The sequence below is a fragment of the Scyliorhinus torazame genome, chromosome 24, assembly GCF_047496885.1.
Source record: "Scyliorhinus torazame isolate Kashiwa2021f chromosome 24, sScyTor2.1, whole genome shotgun sequence".
In the NCBI taxonomy this organism is placed as follows: Eukaryota; Metazoa; Chordata; class Chondrichthyes; order Carcharhiniformes; family Scyliorhinidae; genus Scyliorhinus; species Scyliorhinus torazame.
Window position 1 is genome coordinate 3603787 of NC_092730.1, and position 7792 is coordinate 3611578.

Sequence of the window (7792 nt, forward strand, 5' to 3'; positions counted from 1 at the left end):
TCTTCCTCCTCCTCGGGGAGAGGTGTCGCGGCGGCCTCGTCGAACGTGTCCATCTCCGACGACTGGATGACGGGGTCTGGAGAAATTGCTCGGGGCTGGGGTGCGTTGCTAACTTTTGGTTGGTTGAATTGGCTCTGTTTTATAACCTTTGCTCTCGAGTCGCCAGGTATCTTTATGATACCGCCACGAGGTTCAAGTTCAAGTAATGATCAATAACTCAACACACCAATTAGTAAGATTCAAATCAAAACACATTTATTATCCACAGTAAATCGCTACTCATGCATAAACTCTACTTTCTAGGCTATTTCTATAACTAACAGGCCTATACTTAGCTTCGGACTGGCCCACCAGGTCAGGGGAACAAATGGCCTTTCGTTTGGGTTCTGAGTCTGCAGGATTCAAAAGCTGGTATGGACTGGTAGCTCGGAGCGCCTATCTCGTAGCGAGCGTTGACTTGAGACTTACTTGGTTGGCGGCAACAAGACAGGTCACTGTCAAGGGTTGGTTCAAGTTGCTGAGTGACCCTGTCAAAGAAGGACGATTTGAACTCGGGGGCTTTACTTTATAGTCCCCAGGGGCTTCCCGCCCTTTGGGGCGGACCCCGTACCTGGTTCCGAGTGATTGGACTACTTTCCGATCACTTGGATCGATTTCTCCAATACTGGAGTTGTTCCCTGATCGCTGGGCGGTCCCTGAGCGCCCGTCGGCCTTCCTTTGTCTTGGCTCCTGCTGGCGCCGAGGAGTCTGGCTTGGCTTTGTTTACCTTAAATGTTGCCATTGTGCCTGGGGATCGCACATTACTATGCAGATGGCTGCTACATTACTATGCAGGTGGATGCTGGTTTCAGTGCTGTCTGGTTGCTTTGCAGGTACAATACACATGATTTCTGTATTTGCTAGTCTTTGCCTGTGTTGGCTGAATTTCCCTTCAGCCTTTGCGGTTCTCCATTTTAAGTCGGGAAGTGGCCAACTCAGGCGGCTACAGGTGTGGGTATCTTTTCCGTCTGGGCTATCCCAGCTTGAGGCGGTCCTGCTTCGACTGCCTCCAGGTGTGGTTCCGCTGCCCTTATTTGGTCTAGGTGTTTCTTCATCACCTTACCTCCTATCGAAACTTCATAGGATATGGGCCCTGTTTGGGACTCTACCGTGCCTTTGACCCACGTTGGTCCATTCCCATAATTCTTGACCCAAACCGGTGCCCCCACCTGGAAATGTCTCTGCTGCCGACTATTATCATGCCCCCTGCGTTGGAGCTCCTGTTGTTTCTCCACTTTCCCCGTTAAATTTGGGAAAGGGAGACTCAGCCTCGTTCGCAGCCGCCTTCCCATTAAGAGTTCAGCTGGCGGTATGCCCGTTGTGGAATGCGGTGTGGTCCTGTAATCAAACAGCCAGCGGGAGAGCTTTGTGTCCATTGACGCTGCCGGCTGCTTCTTGAGTCCCGCTTTTAGTGTCTGGACCGCTCTCTCTGCCGGGCCGTTGGACGCTGGATGGTAAGAGGCCGTTTTGATGTGGCGGACTCCGTTTCCCTTTAGGAATTTTCCAAATTCCCCACTTGGGAATGCCGTTCCGTTGTCCGACACCACTACCTCCGGAAGTCCATGTGTTGCAAACGAGGCCCTGAGCTTTTCAATTGTCGATGCTGTGCTTGCCGCGTTTACCCGGTGGACATCCAACCATTTGGAGTGGGCGTCCACTATCACCAAAAACATTGAGCCCATGAAAGAGCCGACGTGGTCAATATGCAGGCGGGTCCACTGTCTGCCTGGCCATTCCCACGGGTGCAATGGCGCAGCTGGTGGCACTCTTTGCCCCTGTTGGCACTCCTGGCACCGACGTACCAAGGCTGCTATGCCTGTGTCCAATCCTGCCCACCAAACGTAGCTTCGAGCGAGCATCTTCATTTTAGACACCCCTGGGTGTCCGTGATGTAACTCGGTTAAGATTGCCCGACGGCCCTGAGCTGGGACTATTACCCGGGCTCCCCATAATAGGATACCGTCTTCTACGGTTATTTGGTCCCTTCTGCTCCAGTGTGGGTGCATCTGGGGCTCCACTGGTCTCTCCAGTTCCCCTGTTGGCAGTAAGTGCTTCATCTTGGCTAAAACTGGGTCTTTTTGCGTCCACAACCGAATATGTTGTGCGTCCACTGGTAGGGTGTCCAAAACATTTAGAGTCATTGCTGTCTCCTCTACTTTCGGTATGAGCGGCGGGGTGTCTGGGAGGGGAAGTCTGCTCAAGGCATCTGCATTTGCTCCTCGCGTTCCCGGTCTGTGCTCCAGAACGTATCTATACGCCGCCAGTAGCAACGCCCAGCGTTGGATTCTAGCTGATGCAATCGGGGGTATTGACTGGTCTTCTTTTAATAACCCTAATAACGGCTTATGGTCCGTCACGGTGGTGAATTTCCGCCCGTACAGATACTGGTGACATTTTTTTACTGCAAATATCACCGCCAGTCCTTCCTTCTCGATTTGGGCGTACTTTCTCTCAGCCATCGCCAAGGTCCTCGAAGCATAGGCTATTGGCCGTTCTTCCCCATTCCTTCCTCTATGGGCTAAGACGGCTCCTACCCCGTAAGATGATGCATCACACGTGACCACCAACTCCTTCCTTGGGTCATAATGCTCTAGGACATTTTCGGATGACAGCTGTTCCTTAATGTCCCTAAATGCTCGGTTTTGGCGGGCGGACCATTTCCATTCTTGTCCCTTTTTTAGTAGCTGGTGGAGGGGTTCTAGGATGGACGCCCTATTTTCAATAAATTTTCCATAATAGGTTACCGACCCGAGAAATGATCGTAGCTCCTGGACCGTGGTGGGAGCTGGGGCTTCTTTTATTGCCCTTACTCGGTCTTCCAATGGGCGTAAGCCCGACTCGTCTACTTTATATCCCAGGCACATCACTTGTGGGGCCAGAAAAACACATTTTTCTCTTTTCAGCCGTACGCCTGCCTTTGCGAAACGCCTGAGCACTTCCTCCAGGTTCCTTAAGTGTTCCCTGTTTGTCCTACCAGTGATTAAGACATCGTCCAAATAAATCGCCACCTGCGGTAGTCCCTGCAGAATATTTTCCATCGTACGCTGGAATATAGCGCAGGCCGATGACACCCCGAAGGGTAGCCTAGTATAACGAAAAAGTCCCTTCAGGGTGTTGATCGTAGCGAACCTCTGGGAGTCCTTGTCCAGTTTTAACTGCAGGTAGGCGTGGCTCATGTCCAGTTTTGTGAACATTAGCCCACCTGCCAATTTGGCACATAGGTCGTCTATTTTCGGGATCGGGTATTTGTCCAGCAGTGCATATTTGTTTACCGTCTGTTTGAAATCTCCACAGAGACGTATCGAGCCGTCTGGCTTCAAAATTGGTACCACCGGCGCTGCCCATTCCGAGAACTGTACTGGTCTGATAATGCCGTCGCGCCGTAACCTTTCTATTTCCACATCTACTTTCTTCCTTAATGCAAAAGGTACCGACCTGGCCTCACAAAATTTCGGAAGGGCTTCTGGGTCCACGTGCAAAGTTGCTTTGGTGCCTCTAATTTCCCCCAAACCTTCTTGGAAGACCTCCGGGTATTTTTGGAGTACTCCACTCAACTGCCCACTTCCACTCTGGAAAATTTTCATCCAATCTAAGTTTAGGTCTTTCAGCCAGTTCCGTCTTATTAAGTTCGGTCCGGAGCCCTCACTATCGTCAATGGTAATCTGAGCAATTGTTTGTCATATTCCACGGGTCCATGAGTCGTGCCTGGAACTTCCAGGGGATCCCCCGTGTAGGTTTTAAGTTTCGTCGATGTTTTTGTTCGGGTTAGTGGCTGGAGTCCATCTTTGATTGTTTTAAATGCTGCCACTCCCATTCCTGATACAGCCGCACCCGTGTCCATTTCCATTATTGTCGGCCGACCGTTCATCCATGGGGGAATCTTAATAGGTTCTGCTTTCTTCATCGCAATATTACATAACTGTTCCCCTTCGGAGGAGGATGGGGCGTCTAGGTTGTGTACTTCCCTGCGTCCCCACCTGCTATTCCTCTTTTTCCACCTCCTTCTAGGGTTTCTGTCGCTGTTACCCCACTCTGTCTGGTGCCAGAAACGGTCCTTCTCTGTTGGGGGAGCCTCAGCCGGTAGTTCCCTCTGTCTCCAGTTAGTCCTGGCAGACTTGGGGGCAGTTCTGGGGTTTTCCTTTGGCCCTCTGTTCCTCAGGCTTTTCCTGAGGGCGGCTATCTGGTAGCTGGACCCGTTGTGGTAGTCCCTCTCCCAGGTATCTACCTCCATTGGCGTGTCCTGTAGTTCCTGCACCCCACTTGCTGCCTTTTCTAGGGACAGTGCGAGCTGTAACGCCCGCCTGCAGTCTGGCTGCGTTTCCACCAACAGGCGCTGTATTGTGAGGTCGTTTATGCCACACACTAACCGGTCCCGAAGCATTTCATTTAGCGTCGGGCCGAACTCACATTTTTCCGCAGCCTTCCCAGGCGGGTTAAGAAATTTGTGACTGACTCTCTGTCTTCCCGCTTCGTTGTGTAGAATCTGTACCTACGCAAAATGAGGGATGGTTTTGGGTCATAGTGCTCTTCCACCAATTTCGTTAATTCTTGGAAAGGTATCGTGTCCGGCGTAGCGGGATAAGTCAGACTACGTATAATGGCGAAGGCTGAGGGTCCGCACGCCGACAGCAGGATAACCCGTTTCCTTTTGTCCTTCATTATCTCATTGGCCTGGAAGAAGTAACACATTCTCTCCACATACTGGGACCAGTCCTCAATAGTCAGGTCGAATGCATATAACTTCCCAAAAAACGGCATTTTGGAAAGAGCAAGGCTTACCCTCCGAGTGCGGCAGCTGGTCTCCGCAAGTTTCTTTGTTAACCTCGTCGCCACTGTAATAATCCACAGGAGGCAGGGGTTCCGTCACCACACCAGTGTTTATTTGCAATAACTTCTATACCAGAGCAGCTCCAAACCGTGCTGCTAGCATTCCAGTCAACTTAACAACAAAGAACAAAGAACAAAGAAATGTACAGCACAGGAACAGGCCCTTCGGCCCTCCAAGCCCGTGCCGACCATACTGCCCGACTAAACTACAATCTTCTACACTTCCTGGGTCCGTATCCTTCTATTCCCATCCTATTCATATATTTGTCAAGATGCCCCTTAAATGTCCCTATCGTCCCTGCCTCCACTACCTCCTCCGGTAGTGAGTTCCAGGCACCCACTACCCTCTGCGTAAAAAACTTGCCTCGTACATCTACTCTAAACTTTGCCCCTCTCACCTTAAACCTATGCCCCCTAGTAATTGACCCCTCTACCCTGGGGAAAAGCCTCTGACTATCCACTCTGTCTATGCCCCTCATAATTTTGTATACCTCTATCAGGTCGCCCCTCAACCTCCTTCGTTCCAGTGAGAACAAACCGAGTTTATTCAATCGCTCCTCATAGCTTATGCCCTCCATACCAGGCAACATTCTGGTAAATCTCTTCTGCACCCTCTCTAAAGCCTCCACATCCTTCTGGTAGTGTGGCGACCAGAATTGAACACTATACTCCAAGTGTGGCCTAACTAAGGTTCTATACAGCTGCAACATGACTTGCCAATTCTTATACTCAATGCCCCGGCCAATGAAGGCAAGCATGCCGTATGCCTTCTTGACTACCTTCTCCACCTGTGTAGCCCCTTTCAGTGATCTGTGGACCTGTACTCCTAGATCTCTTTGACTTTCAATACTCTTGAGGGTTCTACCATTCACTGTATATTCCCTACCTGCATTAGCCCTTCCAAAATGCATTACCTCACATTTGTCCAGGTTAAACTCCATCTGCCATCTCTCCGCCCAAGTCTCCAGACAATCTAAATCCTGCTGTATCCTCAGACAGTCCTCATCGCTATCCGCAATTCCACCAACCTTTGTGTCGTCTGCAAACTTACTAATCAGACCAGTTACATTTTCCTCCAAATCATTTATATATACTACAAAGAGCAAAGGTCCCAGCACTGATCCCTGTGGAACACCACTGGTCACAGCCCTCCAATTAGAAAAGCATCCCTCCATTGCTACCCTCTGCCTTCTATGGCCTAGCCAGTTCTGTATCCACCTTGCCAGTTCACCCCTGATCCCGTGTGACTTCACCTTTTGTACTAGTCTACCATGAGGGACCTTGTCAAAGGCCTTACTGAAGTCCATATAGACAACATCTACTGCCCTACCTGCATCAATCATCTTAGTGACCTCCTCGAAAAACTCGATCAAGTTAGTGAGACACGACCTCCCCTTCACAAAACCGTGCTGCCTCTCACTAATACGTCCATTTGCTTCCAAATGGGAGTAGATCCTGTCTCGAAGAATTCTCTCCAGTAATTTCCCTACCACTGAAGTAAGGCTCACCGGCCTGTAGTTCCCGGGATTATCCCTGCCACCCTTCTTAAACAGAGGAACAACATTGGCTATTCTCCAGTCCTCCAGGACATCCCCTGAAGACAGCGAGGATCCAAAGATTTCTGTCAAGGCCTCAGCAATTTCCTCTCCAGCCTCCTTCAGTATTCTGGGGTAGATCCCATCCGGCCCTGGGGACTTATCTACCTTAATATTTTTTAAGACACCCAACACCTCGTCTTTTTGGATCACAATGTGACCCAGGCTATCTACACCCCCTTCTCCAGACTCAACATCTACCAATTCCTTCTCTTTGGTGAATACTGATGCAAAGTATTCATTTAGTACCTCGCCCATTTCCTCTGGCTCCACACATAGATTCCCTTGCCTATCCTTCAGTGGGCCAACCCTTTCCCTGGCTACCCTCTTGCTTTTTATGTAAGTGTAAAAAGCCTTGGGATTTTCCTTAACCCTATTTGCCAATGACTTTTCATGACCCCTTCTAGCCCTCCTGACTCCCTGCTTAAGTTCCTTCCTACTTTCCTTATATGCCACACAGGCTTCGTCTGTTCCCAGCCTTTTAGCCCTGACAAATGCCTCCTTTTTCTTTTTGACGAGGCCTACAATATCATTCGTCATCCAAGGTTCCCGAAAATTGCCGTATTTGTCTTTCTTCCTCACAGGAACATGCCTGTCCTGTATTCCTATCAACTGACACTTGAAAGCCTCCCACATGTCAGATGTTGATTTGCCCTCAAACATCCGCCCCCAATCTATGCTCTTCAGTTCCCGCCTAATATTGTTATAATTAGCCTTCCCCCAATTTAGCACATTCATCCTCGGACCACTCTTATCCTTGTCCACCAGTACTTTAAAACTTACTGAATTGTGGTCACTGTTACCGAAATGCTCCCCTACTGAAACATCTACCACCTGGCCGGGCTCATTAAGACTGCCTCACAAAGCCTACACAGGTGCTGATATGGGGCCCCTCAATGAGCTATCATTGAGGGAGCTCATACTCCAATTGGCCAACCAATAATGCCAATTGGAGGTCATTACACCGGGAATCCCCCCCATCCCGGGAATCAGGCCGGATAATCCCCCCATCCCGGGAATCCCCCCCCCCCCCCCCGTCCCGGGAATTAGCCCGGATCATCCCCGCATCCCGGGAATCAGCATGGATCATCCCCCCATTCCGGGACTCCCCCCCCCCCCCCCCCCCCCCATCTCAGGAATCCACCTCCATCCCGGGAATCAGCCCGGTATATCCACCCCCCTCCATCCCGGGAATCAGCCCGGTATATCCACCCCCCTCCATCCCGGGAATCAGCCCGGTATATCCACCCCCCTCCATCCCGGGAATCAGCCCCCATGAGAACACCACCCACCAGGTACGCGGTACATACTCGTGCGACTCGGCCAACGTT